The sequence below is a fragment of the Bombina bombina genome, chromosome 3, assembly GCF_027579735.1.
Source record: "Bombina bombina isolate aBomBom1 chromosome 3, aBomBom1.pri, whole genome shotgun sequence".
Lineage (NCBI taxonomy): Eukaryota > Metazoa > Chordata > Amphibia > Anura > Bombinatoridae > Bombina > Bombina bombina.
In genome coordinates this window covers 13,462,744-13,481,840 of record NC_069501.1, presented here as the reverse complement: position 1 = coordinate 13,481,840, position 19,097 = coordinate 13,462,744, and the positions used below count along the sequence as shown (strand labels likewise).

The 19,097-nt window shown below is 43.9% G+C and overlaps 1 long non-coding RNA gene across 1 annotated transcript in view; it reads right to left on the bottom strand.

Moving 5' to 3' along the window:
- Positions 1-19,097, bottom strand: part of LOC128651469 (uncharacterized) — a 58,989-nt gene that overhangs the window by 24,740 nt on the left and 15,152 nt on the right. Inside the window, exons 2-3 of the long non-coding RNA XR_008401090.1 lie at positions 5,429-5,586; positions 4,994-5,275 (exon numbers count right to left, since the gene is read on the bottom strand). This is a non-coding gene — a long non-coding RNA (uncharacterized LOC128651469). The remainder of the gene's footprint in view (positions 1-4,993; positions 5,276-5,428; positions 5,587-19,097) is intronic.

Genomic DNA, 19,097 nt, shown 5'->3' with positions numbered 1-19,097 from the left:
CTCTCTCTCTATGTCTGTCTCTCTCTGTCCCTCTCTTTGTCTCTCGCTCTATCTCTGTCTCTCTTTCTGTCCCTCTCTTTGTCTCTCTCTCTCTATCTATCTCTGTCTCTCTCTGTCCCTCTCTTTGTCTCTCGCTCTATCTCTGTCTCTCACTGTCCCTCTCGTTGTCTCTCTTTTTGTCTCTCGCTCTATCTCTGTCCCTCTCGTTGTCTCTCTTTTTGTCTCTCGCTCTGTCTCTCTCTGTCCCTCTCATTGTCTCTCTTTTTGTCTCTCGCTCTATCTCTGTCTCTCTCTGTCCCTCTCTTTGTCTCTCTTTTTGTCTCTCTCTCTATCTCTGTCTCTCTCTGTCCCTCTCGTTGTCTCTCTTTTTGTCTCTCGCTCTGTCTTTCTCTGTCCCTCTCGTTGTCTCTCTTTTTGTCTCTCGCTCTATCTCTGTCTCTCTCTGTCCCTCTCTTTGTCTCTCTTTTTGTCTCTCTCTCTATCTCTGTCTCTCTCTGTCCCTCTCTTTTTGTCTCTTGCTCTATCTCTGTCTCTCTTTGTCCCTCTAGGTAAAAAGGGATTCTTTTGGACTGGTTGTTAGAGCAACAGAATGGCCTACCTCACTGGCTGCTTTCCTCAAAAAAGTGCAGCAAAACTGGGTGCGAAGAAATGGAAACAGGTGGAGGAGGCGTCTACGGCAGTCTGATGCGTACAGAAGAATAAATAAATAATCACAGAAATACTCTTACCCATGGAAATAAATCTATAAATTATTTAATTCAATAAAAAACAATACTAAATTAAACGATATATGAAACTGAGACACCGGTGTCTTAAATACTCAAAGATCCATAATCAATAATCAAAATAGCATATAAAAACATAATTTCCGTAAAATATATGAACTCATAAGTGTATGAACTCATAGGTATTAATATTGACTAGAAACAGGTAAAGTAACATATAAAAACACAATTCCATGAAATATACAGACTCTTGTGTGTGGCTAAAAGTTCATAGTCATATGTAGGTATTCTGTACCGTTAGCTGTTCAGGTTCTCACTCACTTCAACTTTGCTGATAACTCACCCAGCCTTCCGGCACAAACGAAAAAGCTTACAAGAGCTGCTGGTGCAACGCCACCCCCTGCAGACTCGCGGCCGCCAGCAGGGGGTGTCAATCAACCCAATCGTACTTGATCGGGTTGAATTGTGGCGATTCCTGTCCGCATGCTCAGAGCAGGCGGACAGTGTTATAGAGCAGCGGTCTTTAGACCGCTGCTTCATAACTGCGTCTGCTGTTTCTGGCTTGATAAATGGGCCTCATAGTGTATTAGTCACTGTCTGTGGCTCGAGGACCCGTATACAATAAACTTGGATGTATCAGTACATTTAGTTAAAATGAAAAGTTCCTTCATACCCGTTAAACAGCTAACGGTACAGAATACCTACATATGGCCTTAGCAAATCCCTCTTTATACCTGCCAACAAATCTTTCTGAGAGATGAAGCCCAAATCGTTCCCACCCGCATGGATCACCAACAGCCCAGGCGGGCTGTACAATCTAGCAAATTCCACCACTTTAACAATCACCTGGTCCTACCTTAACCCCCGAAACCCCAACCAATGTATTCGGACTGCTTCGCCATCAAGACCCAGCTGACACCTGTCCTCTTATCAATTGCCAATAATCCAGCATTCCTGGACACCTAACCAATGGAACAGAGAAGAAGACAAAAACAAAAAAATAATAACACTACAGTACTAGTTCCCTTCGCACATAGGATTTAAAACTGCTAGAAGCCCAACTCCCAATCCTTTTAATCCTTGCGTCCGACATGCCCAACTTTGAGTGTGACCCAAAGTCAAGTTGTGGGAGTCCCAGGTGCCCTAGCACCTTCCTAAAAAACGATATAAACTGGAAACGCGATAACGTGTCCCCGTTCCTATGGACAAGCAATGGGCCATCGCACTGAGGCCGCACCTGCAAAAACGCGGCCACCTCCTCAATCGGGCAACATGCTCCCCCTATCGCTCTGAGGCTAATATCTCTCCCTTGCCCACCCTGGTCAGTCTTCGACCGCCTCAGCCATATGAAAAGTTCCCTACCCTGAATCCACTTGTCACCACGCTAGATACCCCCCATCTCTCTTATTCGCGCCCTCTGACACCCGAAAGGCCGCAAAGAAAGCTATCATATATGCAGCCCGGAAAAGTACCATCTCATACCCGTCCGAGTACACACTGTGTCCAGTGCTCCCACTACCCTCTGTAGTAATGTCAAAATGACAGTCCGGGACTCTCCCTCCCCTACACAAACGCCTAGCGGCCATTCGTATCACAAAATACTTGGTAACATCCTCCCACCCCAAAAACTGGCAAAGGAAGGCGAGTGCCGCTAGCCTCCGCTTCACCATGACCCTTGACACCCCGTGTCTTCCCCAGTCTGCCATTCACCCCAATAGCACCGACATCCAGCTCCAGGCCATGAGGGCCCCACAGCCCTTTTTAGCACCACACACCATTCTCTCCATACCTGCGAATAGGCTCTCCACGTGGACCCCGCCAAAGCCCCTCGTACCATCCTCAACAAGCCAAGAAGTCCACCTTCCACAAGTCCCCCGGGCACTGTGTCCCTTATTCCTCTGCCAACAGAGCCAGTTCTCGGAACCTGTCCCACTGGAAACAGGAAAGAGAATCAGCTATCCCATTGGATTTCCCAGGCACATGCACAGCCTTGAAAAGTACATTACATCTAATGCACTCCAGCACAAACAAACAGAGAGACCCACCACCATGGGGAAGGATGTCGACAAGGTGTTGACTGCCACCACCACTCCCATGTTGTCTGAATGAAACAGGACTTTTCTGTCCCGCAGTAGCCCCGGCCAAATAGTCAAAGACACCAGTAACGGGAACAATTCTAAGAACACCAAATTCTTAGTCAGGTTTCCTGTTTGCCACTCCTGTGACCAGGTATCCGAGCACCACTTACCCCCAAGATATGCTCCAAACCCGTGAGCCACCGACACGTCCGTAAACAGGTGCACATCCGGATCTTCCCACCCCTCCTGCTGTATCAAGGACCTTCCATTAAATTCCACTAGTAATCTCAGCCATATCACCAGGTCCTCCCTCAACGCCTTTGTTAAACGGACGTGATGGAAAGGATCCTTCACCCCCACTGTAGCCAGGGATAGACTCCTGCAGAACACCCTCCCGACCGGTATAATTCTGCAAACTAAATTTAACTTCCCCAACAAAGACTGCATCTCCCTCAACTTCAACTTCATCTTCCCCAAAGCTTGTCTTAATACACCATACAAGTCGGTCACCTTATCCTCCGGCAAACTAGACTCCATTTTAACCAAATCAATGTGTATTCCCAAGAAACTCAGTACAACACAAGGGCCCCTTAGACTTGTTCCCTGCCACCGGGATACCGAACTCCCTTGCTACTGCCCCAAATGCGTCCATCAACAGCTGGCATGACTCACTGCCAGCAGGGCCTACGAACAGGAAGTCATCCAAATAGTGAACCATGGACTTCAACCGCGCCGCCCGCTTCACAACCCACGCCACAAAACAGCTACATTTTTCAAAATAGGAGCATGATATAGAGCAACCCATGGGTAAACATAAATCAACAAAAAACTTCCCCTCAAATCAACAACCAAACAAGTGGTGGCATGTCGGGTGAACCGGCAATAATCGGAAAGCTGCTTCCACGTCAACCTTTGCCAGGAGGGTCCCCCGGCCCGCCTGCTGGACTAATGCCACAGCATCGTCAAATGATGCATAACGGACCGCTGCCAATGCTGGGTCGATACCGTTGTTTACTGAAGGACCTTTCAGTGATGACAGGTGGTGTATCATACGAAATTGACCCGGTACCTTCTTGGGGACTACCCAAGCTAAAACCTGTTAAGTGCAGCTCGGTGTCACCCCATCTGCCCCTGACCTCAGCGCACTGTTTTAGCCATGGGACCATCCTTCTGATGTCCACTGGCATCTGGGCCCTGCACACCCACCTCTCCTGGTCTACTCCCTGTTTTTCCTTTTCAGAAGCATTTGGCATAGGAATATACTCCCCCACATCCCGAACACTTGTGCTTGTACTTGCACGATGCCCAGAACCGACATTGCCTGTCGTTAAACTGGAAGCATTGGCCTTTTCGCAGGGCCACTGCTGCACCAGAGCCGGCTGTTCCTGGGTGGCCATTCCCCCCAGCCCAAAAGGACTGGCCCCCGCGTAATGGAGTCATAATCCCTAGCCAAATCCCCATGTCCCTGTCATACCACCTCATGTCTGGGCGGACAGCTATCCTCTGACGAAACTGCTCATCATATCTCCACCACGCCATCCCCCATATGTACGTAGGCAGAGGAGACCTCATCAAAATAACAAAACAGGGCAGAGCCCTGCTCAGGGAACTTCTGGGTAATCAAGCTAGGCAAAATACAGAAGGCCCTGGACCAACTCGCAATGGTCTTCGGGATCTTCCGGTACCGTTTTTTCCTTTCCTCCTCCTCCTTTTTCCCTTGGTCCCCTTTTGGGTCCTCTTTTATTTCAACAAACTGATCTATGGGTAGGAGGGAAAATAACTCTAATAACTCCCTCTTCCATATCTTTTCTTTAACCTCCGTTGCCAAATGCAGCCCCAAGGGGCCTATAGAGCATAGGCACGGTCAACGCAGGGCTTCGTCAGACACTCTGAGCATCACTGCCCCGGAACTCCCTGTGGGAACAGTCGTTCCTGTTACCCCAACAGCCACGTCCCCCACTGGGGCTACTACGGGCGCCTGCCCTGTCCCTGCTACTGGGGTCCCTGTCGGGCCCCCAAGTACTGCGGCCCCAACTCCCAATACACCTGCCCCTGGGGCACCCTCTCTCCACGCTCCTGCCTGACTCCCCCAAGACTGCTCTACCCTGGTAATTAACTCCTTCAGTCCTTGCAACAACATATTCTGCATCTCACTCACATGCCCACTCTGAGTAATAAGTGAACACCTACCTCTTGGCGCCTCTGCTGGAGTCCTGTGCGCTGTTTCTGCTCCCGACTCCCTTGCAGCTCCATGCCTGCCCGACCGTCTCCTTTCCCTTGCCGGCGACCCCTGCCGCCTCTCTGGCAATCTTCTCCTGGGTCTTGGATCTCTCCTCCTTTCACCACTCATACCCCCGTCCATCTGCTTAATCCTCGCCCAGGTGGGTGAAATCCTCCTGTCCCTGCTGGGTCTGTTTCTCACAGGTGAGCGGGACCTCCCCTGCCGCCGACCCGCCTTCGCTCACTCCCCACCTGTAAAGGCATACCAAAAACATCATCCAGAGTCCCTCGTGCTGCCCACTCCCCCGCTGCCCTGGCATTGCTCCTGCCCCTCCCCCTGTCCCCAAAACCCCTAGGAGGGGATATAGACCTCAATAACTTCGCCAAGACGTCAAGTTCCCCCACCTGGCCAGCTGTAACATGCTCCAGGACCCCCGTCTCCTTAAGTCTTTCGCCGTCGAAATCACTAGGGATATCCTCTATAACAAGGGAATCCCCGTTTCTCTCCAGGGTCCCGCCGAGCTTTTTCCCATGACATCCCTCTGGGGAGAAAGCCAGCAGCACTAGGACAGAAGAAGGAGGGCAGTTATGACACAAGAACAAACCTATTCTCCCCCCCCCGCAGCTCCCTATCAATCCTTTATCATTATTAGGGCCCACCTTTAGGAAAGGCCTCTCCCCCCCCTGCTTTGCCATCCCCGGCTACATAATTGTAGGCTTACCATAATTTTTAGAGGTGAAACTGGGAGCACCTGGCGCAGTGCCAATGTGGGTGTGGTCAGGGGCATGGTCAAGGGGGCGTGGCAATTACAGGTCCTTTTAAAGTAGTAGCTTTTATGTGCGTAATATTTCGTTGGGTACTCCTCAGTCACACAACAAGTGAATCACACAGTTTAAATAGACCATAACACCACCCCCTAATGAAAAAAAGCACCATTACGTTCTCATGGCATTCCATACACAATATGCGCAAATAAATCATTCATCTAAATCTCAGATTCTAAATAATGCCAAAGATTAAGCATAATTACCAATTTCATAAAATAGTGAAAAGCGTATACATCACACAATTTAATATCTGCAGTGTAATATGCATTTTATGTGTCTAATTAAGGAACAAAACTGTATACTGATAAGGCATAAATACAACATTGAATGAAATAAGTGAAAAAGAAACACGTACCTGCTAAAGCTGTTTAAGAGGCTATGCTATACCATAATGCAGGAAGATTACAGCCAAAGTGCTTTCCTGCATGAAGTAAAGCAAGCTCTACGCCAAAAACCTGCCTGTTTGCACTTCCTGGTCATACCCACATGATTCCCCTAAATGTGTATCACCGGTGATGTCACCTTGGGTCGGGGTGGGTGTTAAAGTGAAGGTCCATTTTGATGAATTAGTGCTCAATTCTTAATAAACCTATTAAAAACAAGGGCACTTTAATTCATCAAAATTGACATTTCACTGTTTTCTTTAAAAACGTACCTTTTAATTCTGAATGCCGCTCCAGCGATTCCCCAAATGATGAATCAGGCTTCCTCCAATCACAGCTTCCCCCCCCCCCCCCCCCGGGGGAATCTTGGCCTGATGCAACGCTGTGATTAGAGGAAGCCGGATTCGTAATTGTGGACCCGCGAAGACGGCTTGCGACAGGCGGAGGAAGTGCTGGAGCGGCTGCCAGGATTAAAAGGTAAGTTTTTGAAGAAAACAGTGAAATGTCAGTTTTGATGAATTAAAGTGCCCTTGTTTTTAATAAGTTTATTAAAAACTGGGCACTAATTCATCAAAATGGACCTTCACTTTAAATTCCTAGAAAAATAAACAAAGTAATAGTACAAAATTAAAAAACCCTACGCTGCTCACTCAGCCGGTATTACTAAATGTGAACTTTAAAAGAGCATGAACGTTAAGCTAAGCAGGGCTGTATGTAACAAAGTATCAGCATCCAACTATGCTGGAGAGCCACAGTCACAGACTCACAGTCCAGTCATTTTGAATAATGTGTCCGGGTTTCAGGCGGTCTGAAACCCGGACACATGAATCGAAACCCGGAGGTGGCAACCCTACTGGGACAGAATGAACAACCGGGTGGGACACTGGGACAGCACCTCCAAACCGGGACAATCCCAGTCAAACTGGGACTTCTGGTAAGCCTACATAATTGGCCTCCCACTACAGTCACCACTACCTTGATTTGTGCCCCACCCGGCCTATCTGATCCTACCCCACCCCCAAAATCCCCAATGCCTCATGCGGGCCCCCCATGGAACACTCCCCTTAACCTAGCTGCCCTAATAAATAGAACTCCCACAAGGTGTTGTCTCAATGTAACCCCCCCAGGCTTCATCTGGGCCCACCTGCCTTACCAATCGCCCTATCAGAATGCCTGCCTTGCCTTTTATTCATTATACAGGTGTCTGCTTCCCTTGACCCCCCCAATTCCAGCTTCTAATGGCCCCTTCTGGCCTCACTGCAAGGCCCCCGTGGTACTTACTAATGGCCCAGCTACCGGCCTCATTTATTGTGCCTACTGTGCGGCCTCATTTGGGCCCCACCCCACCCCCCCTTTTTTTTTTTCCATCCCCACCGGCTTCATTTGGACCTACCATAAATTTTTTATATATTTTCTCCTTGCAGTCTAGGGAATCAAACCAGTTGCTCTCAGTTACTGAACTGGTAACTTAACCACTATGCTATTCAAGCAGAACCTTTTGTGCTCTCCCCCACCCCATCGGCCCTCCTGACCAGGCCAGCCATTTTCCCCATTCCTTCCCATATAATCCCCATTTGCCACCATACCCAAAATTCTCCTCCCTCCCCAGCCTCATGCACTTCCCCACCTGGATGGCCTCTTCCTACCGCCACACTGCTCCCCTTTTCTTCGACAGCTCAGTGGCTTACCTGCTGGAGCAGCCATTGCTGCCACCTCCGCGGACGTCTCCTGTCTGGATCCGGCCTGGTGCGTCACAACACCCACGTGACCGCCATCTTCTTCCTGCACCAGCTGCTCTTGACGTCCTCTCCTCTGCGGGCCGCTCTTCCTCCCAGCCGGTAATCCTCTGCCGCCTCTCCTGACAGCTCCACCCGACGAACGTCCTATTTTTGGGCCCGCTTCTGGACTGTGGCGCTCTGTCGGCTGCACCGGCCTGACCCTGGGGGATGGTCCCGCCCCCGCTGACTGCTCTGGATCCTCTCTGCCTCCAAGTAAGACGCCAGCCACCTGCAGCTGTGCCAGCAGCCACTGAGGACCTTTCGCCCTGGCAGCAGCTGCAGTGAACAGGTCCTGGAAGTTGGACATGTGTGCAGGTAAGTACTCTCACGTTCTCTCCAGGCTTGATGCAGGTTAAAGAATGCCACAGCTTCTTCTCACCTTCGGGTCCGGATAGAAGATGAGCCTACTTCCTGCTCACTGTCTCTTTTATGCCTTCCTCATGTGCCTGCCCCCTTAACCAACTCTACTCTATTCCACTTACTTGCCCTGCTCTGGGGTCAAATGTCATTCCTAAATAGGCATTTATCCAGGGCTGGGATACCCTATATATATACAGGTGGCCCTCGTTTTACAACGGTTCAATTTACAACGTTTCAGAATAACAACCTTTTTTTCCAGTCATGTGACTGCTATTGAAAAGCATTGAGAAGCAGTACATTTATTAAAATAGCCAGTAGGTGGAGCTGTCTGCTTGCGTTGCAGCAAAGCCAAGCAAGCTGAAATTTATCAGTTTAACAAGACCTGAACTATCTAGCAGATTTCAAAGGAACAAGATCTTCCTGTCTATAAATAAGTCCAGATTGGAATTCATAGAAAGAACTGTTTGCAGAAAAATGCAAGTGAAGTCTGTGTTGTGTGATTATTTTATTAGGTTTATAATGCTGTTTAGCAAATGTTTTTGTTCATTTAACTTAGTTTAATTATATATTCTGTGTTGTGTGATTATTTGATACTGTTTATAATGCTGTTTAGCATTTAAAGTCTTCATTTCAAAGCTTTAAAAATAATGTATTAGGTGTTACTTATGACAATTTTGAGAGGGGCCTGGAACCTATCTCCCTCACTTCCCATTGACTTATATTATAAACTGGGTTTCAATTTACAACGGTTTCGATTTACAACCATTCCTTCTGGAACCTAACCCCGGCGTAAACTGAGGGCTACCTGTATATATATATATAAAAGAAGTAATGACTGACTGACTGAATAACTGACTCATCAATGCACAGCTCAAACTGTGTAACCTAGGAATGTGAAATTTTGAAGGTACGTTGTTTTTGTGACGTAGGCCCCCACTAAGGAAGGGGTTTTGGAAATTACGTCCCTAAGGGGGTGAAAATGGGGGTGATTTTTTTATGAGGATACCTATACCTGTATCTAAAAAAAAAAAAACAATGTTACAGACGTGAAAATTAGTATTTATATTCTCCATTAAAAATAAAGAAACAAATGTTTTACCATTTCCCGAAAATCCACTTGGGGGGGTGAATTATGAGGATACCTATATCTCAAAAACCAAAGATGTTAGAAAAGTAAAAATTATCATTTAAAATTGTCATTATGAAGTTAGTTTACATCTCTAATGTCTTGCTCCTAACATCAGTAGCTCTCAAGATATGGATATCACTAAAAAAATGAATACTCTTTTTTTCTAATCTGACAATTGAGTTATAATATATAATTACTATTTAATATTAAAGTAATTGTAAACAAAATAATAATAACATATGTTTGATGTGCCGGATGGATGCCCCGCCCACAACTTAGCTGATTTGATTGGTGCTCATGTATGAGAAACACAGAGAATTAATGATAACTCACAAAGTTCATGCCCGCAAATGTGCAACCCGAATGGGCACACGTCGTTGTGAGTGGTCAGGCTTTTTGCATATTTTAATGTGCCTGACACCCCGCCCACAGCTTAGCTGATTGGTGCCTATGTACAAAAAACACATACAATTAACAAAACCTCACAAAGTTAATGTCAGCGAGTGTGCAACCCGTATGAGCACACACATGAAGGCACACGTCATTGCGTGTGGTCGTGTTTTTCACTTATTTTTAATGTTCTGGATGGCCGGAAGCCCCTTTCACAACTTAGCTGATTGGTGCCCATGTACAAGAAACACCAAGAATTCATGAAAACTCACAAAGTTAATATCAGCGAGTGTGCATCCCGAACGGGCACACACGTGAGTGGTCACATTTTTCTCATATTTGTATTGTGCCAGATAGATGCCCCACAACTCAGCTGATTGGTGCACATGTATGAGAAACTCAGAGATTTAATGAAAACTCAAGAAGTTCATGTCAGCGAGTGTGCAACCCAAACGGGCACACAAGAGAGGGCACACATCGTTGCGAGTGGTCGCGTTTTCTCTGTCTCATTCTCTGTTTGTATTTACAACACTAAAAAATTCCTGGACGCATATTAATGGAACAACTATCTTTGTTTTGTTGCCAATACACCCCGAATAACGTTTGCAATAAACATTGCTTATTACATTAAGACATCAATCATGTTTCTTTTAAAAACAGTTGTACTAAATCACAAAACCCATGCGAGTGAAGCTGCGGGCAACAGCTAATACTGATATATAACAACTTAACTGACATAACAACTATAAATAAAACACATACACAAGAGGTGGATATAAGACCATGGGTCACATTTATTATAGAACAACAGGAGGAACCGGCAGCACCTTAAATAAATAACTCAACAGGTGGCAGCAATCAGGGCCTAAGTATAGAAACCCCTGCACAAGAAATAGTCTCATGGGCCCAAAGCTGCTGAAAACAAGTGGAGCTCAGCTGCATGCAACAAGTTGGGACTTCTCGACCCACCGTAAACCAGTTGGAACGTCACTTACTACAATGGCCATCCCTCTACCTCATTACCACCAGCAACAAGGGCCCTGACCACCCTTCACAAGAGGACAGAGCTGCTAAATAGAGCCAGACTCAACTACAAATTTAAAAGTAGAGCATGCAAAAAACAAAACAAAAACAAATCAAGAATCACGTCCGTTAAATTGACTCCATTTCATATTCAATAACAATATCCTTGAGCTCCTGCATTAACTTGCGCATGTCCCTATTGATTTTCTTACAGACTTGAAATGCTGCCTTATTGTACACCATATGCCTCCCCCTCAATCTGGGAATAACATTGGACCATCTAATCTGCACACCAGGCAACCACATACTTAGCCATCGCAGATCTGCCAGCTTGATTTTAATTAACTCAAGAGTGGGAATAGCCCCCCACGTGATTGCCGCACAGATGAATAATGATGATGTGAGGATTTTCCAACCTCCTGGTGATATCCTGTTATAATGCAGGCAGAGCTGCACAACCCAAGCCCCTATGCCCTAAACCATCTAACAATGGCCCTAGACAAAAAAACTGCTGTCTTCCATCAAGTACAGCACATGCTTGAATTGCCACCCAGTGCCTGAATGAGTGCCCAACTAACCAGATCTGGACAGGCCCTACTCTTGTCCCTGGAAAAGAAACAATAGTTACAAATGAAAGAAACCAACTGTTAACGTAATACAAAGGCCAAAGCATTTAACTGAATTGATGCAGAGGTCTGACGTATGATTTATACCTCTGGGTTCGCCAACAGACCAATGATAGAATAATTTCTAATGGTTGGAGCAATGGCACTACAAGCGGACAAGCTCCCTAGTATTTACACAATGGTGAATTTCAATTTGTAACAGCTCAATGCTGTGCTAGTATATGTGGAGAGGGGTGCTACGCACAAAAAATATTCAATGCAATACGTGGAAATACAAGTGAGATTTCCACTAAAGAATGCGAAATTAGCACTCACTGCCCTGACTGTAAGGCGGAATTTAAATTGCCTAAATTAAAACATAACTTTTAATAAATTTATTATAAAAAAGGGTTAACAGAGAATTAAAAGCCAAGGATGGAGTAGTTACAAATACGTTACCTTAATATATTAAATCATGCAAATAGGCCTCTGAGGTATGATAGCCAAGGTAAATATTAAGGTAATGTCATCGACAGATGTTAATATGATATCAATGATGCAATGGGTGTGTGTTGTATATGTTGCACAATAATTATCAATGCCTATTGGGGTAAAAAGGATAGAATTCCCCCAGTTGGGCATTCATTATGATTAATCTAAAGAGGGTATAGCTGGAGGGCCACTGCATCATAGATATACTCGTTCCAGTGTCACTGGATATCTAAGTAGTGTATCCAATATACACTGGTAATTATAGAATAGACTGAAAAAAGAGATATGTAGTGCTTAAACACATGAATGTACAGTCACTGATATTCCATCAGCTTTAATAGTTCATCAAGATGTCCTTGGATACCAGATGGATTATTATAAATCCATTATAACTGTGATTTTTATATAGGTATCACTTGTATAGGACTTTTTAGTACGTTAGCACTTGCGACTTATGATACGTTACCACTTGCAGTATGTTAGGTGTACTAGGTTAATTGTCTATGATTATATAGTTACCCACTTCAACATGTAATACTGTATATTATATAGCGGTTATAGTCGTGTTCTACCTTAGGAGACTGCAGTATCTATAAGCAGCGTAATAGTAGTACAAGATTATGGTTTAATAAACCCTTGTATTAATATCAAAGTACCACATAGGAATTACGATTCTGAGTCTCCAAAATTATGGTTATACACACGATAATGAGCATGAAATTATATTGTGGTATATGCTGTAAGGTATACGAGATATGTTCCGTATGATCTCCCCAGAGTAACAGTTTTAATAAAAAAGAGTTACTGGAGTAACAAAGTATCCTGTGATATATACTTTAGAGGATATTATCGTGTCTCACTGGTATTAGCGTTATATGTCTCAATTATAATCTCGTATCTATTCACATGAAGTGTCATTAAGGCTCCCCGTGTTTTAATATCGTAAGTCCATCTTAACAGTTCTCATTGGTCATATGGTCATTGTTAATCCAATACTAGTACACTTGTAGGATATTATCGTTGAAAGCACTGAACGTAAATAACGTTATTGCTATTATAACGATGATTACAAATAGATGTATTCACTATCAAATGGCTTAGTAGTATCTAGTTTCTTATATTGTGAATAAACATATAAACCACTGCTAATATGTATGTTTAGTATGTCGCTAAAAGTGCAGAGCCGTAAATGATGTTATCGTTATTGTATCTTTGCTTGCAAACAGATATGTTAGCTATCAGGTGACTGGTAGTATCTAAACATCTAATTTGGTGTGCGATAGGTAAGTATCAACATATATTATTAAGTCTTATAGTCCACCAGTTAGTACATTAAGTAAATCTATACAGCTCCTCCTATAATACGTGTGGCCAGCCCTCCACAATCACCACCCAAACAACCACCCCATTTCAACAGAGATAAGCGGTTAGATATTAAAGTTAACTACTCCTTCCTAATTTAAAAAAGAGATCCCATACGCTCTATATTCAACACCTAATGCGTTTTGCCCGTATTGGGCTTTTTCAAATTTTTGATAGAATACCTTCTGTACACCCAGCCAACGCTGCTGCTGTTGTTGCAGCACCTACTCTAAAGGCTGTGACACACTGCAAGCGGAGCGGCGCGAGGCGATGCAGCTGCTTCGCACCGCGTCGCATCGCTTCTAAAGTTCAATTATTTCATCTCTGAGCGCTCAGCTACGCGACCTGACGCAGCAGAGTACTCAGAGATGAAAAGGCAGGACACACTGAGCGCGCACAGCTGCATCTACACGCTGAGCACCGCTCCGCTTGCAGTGTGTCACAGCCTTTAAGCCCGTGACACACTGCAAGCGATGCGGCGCGAGGCAAAGCAGCTGCTTTGCTCCGCGTCGCATCGCTTCTCAAGTTCAAATATTTCATCTCTGAGCGCTTAGCTACGCGACCTGACGCAGCAGAGTGCTCAGAGATGAAAAGGCAAGACACACTGAGCGCACACAGCTGCATCTACACGCTGCGCGTCGCTCTGCTTGCAGTGTGTCACAGCCTTAAACGAGTGAGAGGCAATACAATACGGATCAAGACCCGCCCGCTGTGCAACCCAACCCAGAACCTTCCTGAATTGCCCTTCCTTTTCATGGAGCTTTGCAAGTGGGCAAATTGACACCATTGTCAACAAATGCGGTCCGGGTGTGAGCCTTCGGGAGCATGTGCATCTGGCTGGGGTTGCTGTGCTCTTGCATATCCATTCAAATGAAAAAACATAATTTATGTAAGAATTTACCTGATAAATTCATTTCTTTCATATTAGCAAGAGTCCATGAGCTAGTGACGTATGGGATATACATTCCTACCAGGAGGGGCAAAGTTTCCCAAACCTCAAAATGCCTACAAATACACCCCTCACCACACCCACAAATCAGTTTAACGAATAGCCAAGAAGTGGGGTGATAAGAAAAAAGTGCGAAAGCATAAAAAATAAGGAATTGGAATAATTGTGCTTTATACAAAAAAATCATAACCACCACAAAAAGGGTGGGCCTCATGGACTCTTGCTAATATGAAAGAAATGAATTCATCAGGTAAGTTCTTACATAAATTATGTTTTCTTTCATGTAATTAGCAAGAGTCCATGAGCTAGTGACGTATAAGATAATGACTACCCAAGATGTGGATCTTTCCACGCAAGAGTCACTAGAGAGGGAGGGATAAAATAAAGACAGCCAATTCCGCTGAAAAATAATCCACACCCAAAATAATTTAAATTTTATAATGAAAAAAACTGAAAATATAAGCAGAAGATTCAAACTGAAACAGCTGCCTGAAGTACTTTTCTACCAAAAACAGCTTCAGAAGAAGAAAACACATCAATCTCCATACCTTTAAATTTAAGGATTTGAGATCCTGATGGAAAAAAGGACCTTGCGACAGAAGGTCTGGTCTTAACGGAAGAGTCCACGGTCGGCAAGAAGCCATCCAGACAAGATCCGCATACCAAAACCTGTGAGGCCATGCTGGAGCTACCAGCAGAACAAACGAGCATTCCTTCAGAATCTTGGAGATCACTCTTGGAAGAAGAACCAGAGGCGGAAAGATATAGGCAGGGTGATACTTCCAAGGAAGTGACAATGCATCCACTGCTTCTGCTTGAGGATCCCTGGATCTGGACAGATACCTGGGAAGTTTCTTGTTTAGATGAGAGGCCATCAGATCTATTTCTGGAAGTCCCCACATTTGAACAATCTGAAGAAATACCTCTGGGTGAAGAGACCATTCGCCCGGATGCAATGTTTGGCGACTGAGATAATCCGCTTCCCAATTGTCTATACCTGGGATATGAACCGCAGAAACTAGATAGGAGCTGGATTCCGCCCAAACCAGAATTCGAGATACTTCTTTCATAGCTAGAGGACTGTGAGTCCCTCCTTGATGATTGATGTATGCCACAGTTGTGACATTGTCTGTCTGAAAACAAATGAACGATTCTCTCTTCAGAAGAGGCCAAGACTGAAGAGCTCTGAAAATTGCACGGAGTTCCAAAATATTGATCGGTAATCTCACCTCCTGAGATTCCCAAACCCCTTGTGCCATCAGAGACCCCCACACAGCTCCCCAACCTGTAAGACTTGCATCTGTTGAAATTACAGTCCAGGTCGGAAGAACAAAAGAAGCCCCCTGAACTAAATGATGGTGATCTGTCCACCACGTCAGAGAGTGTCGTACAATCGGTTTTAAAGATATTATTTGAGATATCTTTGTGTAATCCCTGCACCATTGGTTCAGCATACAGAGCTGAAGAGGTCGCATGTGAAAACGAGCAAAGGGGATCGCGTCCGATGCAGCAGTCATAAGACCTAGAATTTCCATGCATAAGGCTACCGAAGGGAATGATTGTGACTGAAGGTTTCGACAAGCTGATATCAATTTTAGACGTCTCTTGTCTGTCAAAGATAGAGTCATGGACACTGAATCTATCTGGAAACCCAAAAAGGTTACCCTTGTCTGAGGAATCAATGAACTTTTTGGTAAATTGATCCTCCAACCATGATCTTGAAGAAACAACACAAGTCGATTCGTATGAGATTCTGCTAAATGTAAAGACTGAGCAAGTACCAAGATATCGTCCAAATAAGGAAATACCACAATACCCTGTTCTCTGATTACAGACAGAAGGGCACCGAGAACCTTTGTAAAAATTCTTGGAGCTGTTGCTAGGCCAAACGGCAGAGCCACAAACTGGTAATGCTTGTCTAGGAAAGAGAATCTCAGAAACTGATAGTGATCTGGATGAATCGGAATATGCAGATATGCATCCTGTAAATCTATTGTAGACATATAATGCCCTTGCTGAACAAAAGGCAGGATAGTCCTTACAGTTACCATTTTGAATGTTGGTATCCTTACATAACGATTCAATATTTTTAGATCCAGAACTGGTCTGAAGGAATTCTCCTTCTTTGGTACAATGAAGAGATTTGAATAAAACCCCATCCCCTGTTCCAGAACTGGAACTGGCATAATTACTCCAGCTAACTCTAGATCTAAAACACATTTCAGAAATGCTTGAGCCTTCGCTGGATTTACTGGGACACGGGAAAGAAAAAATCTCTTTGCAGGAGGTCTTATCTTGAAACCAATTCTGTACCCTTCTGAAATAATGTTCTGAATCCAAAGATTGTGAACGGAATTGATCCAAATTTCTTTGAAAAAACGTAATCTGCCCCCTACCAGCTGAGCTGGAATGAGGGCCGCACCTTCATGTGGACTTAGGAGCTGGCTTTGATTTTCTAAAAGGCTTGGATTTATTCCAGACTGGAGATGGTTTCCAAACTGAAACCGCTCCTGAGGATGAAGGATCAGGCTTTTGTTCCTTGTTGTGACGAAAGGAACGAAAACGATTATTAGACCTGAATTTACCTTTAGATTTTTTATCCTGTGGTAAAAAAGTTCCTTTCCCTCCAGTAACAGTTGAGATAATAGAGTCCAACTGAGAACCAAATAATTTATTACCCTGGAAAGAAAGGGAAAGCAGAGTAGACTTAGAAGACATATCAGCATTCCAAGTTTTAAGCCATAAAGCTCTTCTAGCTAAAATAGCTAGAGACATATACCTGACATCAACTCTAATGATATCAAAGATGGCATCACAAATAAAATTATTAGCATGTTGAAGAAGAATAATAATGCTATGAGAATTATGATCTGTTACTTGTTGCGCTAAAGCTTCCAACCAAAAAGTTGAAGCTGCAGCAACATCAGCCAATGATATAGCAGGTCTAAGAAGATTACCTGAACACAAATAAGCTTTTCTTAGAAAGGATTCAATTTTCCTATCTAAAGGATCCTTAAAGGAAGTACCATCTGCCGTAGGAATAGTAGTACGCTTAGCAAGAGTAGAGACAGCCCCATCAACCTTAGGGATTTTGTCCCAAAACTCTAATCTGTCAGATGGCACAGGATATAATTGCTTAAAACGTTTAGAAGGAGTAAATGAATTACCCAAATTATTCCACTCACTGGAAATTACTTCAGAAATAGCACCAGGAACAGGAAAAACTTCTGGAATAACTACAGGAGATTTAAAAACCTTATCTAAACGTTTAGATTTCGTATCAAGAGGACCAGAATCCTCAATTTCTAAAGCAATTAGGACTTCTTTAAGTAAAGAACGAATAAATTCCATTTTAAATAAATATGAAGATTTATCAGCATCAACCTCTGAGACTGAATCCTCTGAACCAGAAGAACCATTATCAGAATCAGAATGATGATGTTCATTTAAAACTTCATCTGAACAATGAGAAGTTTTAAAAGACTTTTTATGCATACTAGAAGGAGGAATAACAGACATAGCCTTCTTAATGGATTTAGAAACAAAATCTCTTATGTTATCAGGAACACTCTGAGTATTAGATGTTGACGGAACAGCAACAGGTAATGGAACTTTACTAAAGGAAATATTATCTGCATTAATAAGTTTGTCATGACATGCAATACAAACAACAGCTGGAGGAACAGCTACCAAAAGTTTACAGCAGATACACTTAGCTTTGGTAGCTCCAGCACCAGGCAGCGATTTTCCAGAAGTATCTTCTGACTCAGTTGCAACGTGGGACATCTTGCAATATGTAAAAGAAAAAAACAACATATAAAGCAAAATTGATCAAATTCCTTAAATGACAGTTTCAGGAATGGGAAAAAATGCCAGTGAACAAGCTTCTAGCAACCAGAAGCAATAAATAATGAGACTTAAATAATGTGGAGACAAAAGAGACGCCACATCCGGAACACCAACACTTTTGGCGCAAAAGAACGTCAAAAATGACGCAACTTCCGGTGACACGTATGACGCCGGAAACAGAAAAAAAAATTTGCGCCAAAAAAGTCCGCGCCAAGAATGACGCAATAAAATGAAGCATTTTCAGCCCCCGCGAGCCTAACAGCCCACAGGGAAAAAGTCAAATTTTAAGGTTAGAAAAAAATGATTGATTCAAATGCATTATCCCAAATATGAAACTGACTGTCTGAAATAAAGAATTTTGAACATCCTGAGTCAAGGCAAATAAATGTTTGAATACATATATTTAGAACTTTATAAAAAAGTGCCCAACCATAGCTTAGAGTGTCACAGAAAATAAGACTTACTTACCCCAGGACACTCATCTACATGTTGTAGAAAACCAAACCAGTACTGAAACGAAGATCAGCAGAGGTAATGGTATATATATAAGAGTATATCGTCGATCTGAAAAGGGAGGTAAGAGATGAATCTCTACGACCGATAACAGAGAACCTATGAAATAGACCCCGTAGAAGGAGATCATTGAATTCAAATAGGCAATACTCTCTTCACATCCCTCTGACATTCACTGCACGCTGAGAGGAAAACCGGGCTCCAACCTGCTGCGGAGCGCATATCAACGTAGAATCTAGCACAAACTTACTTCACCACCTCCATAGGAGGCAAAGTTTGTAAAAACTGATTTGTGGGTGTGGTGAGGGGTGTATTTATAGGCATTTTGAGGTTTGGGAAACTTTGCCCCTCCTGGTAGGAATGTATATCCCATACGTCACTAGCTCATGGACTCTTGATAATTACATGAAAGA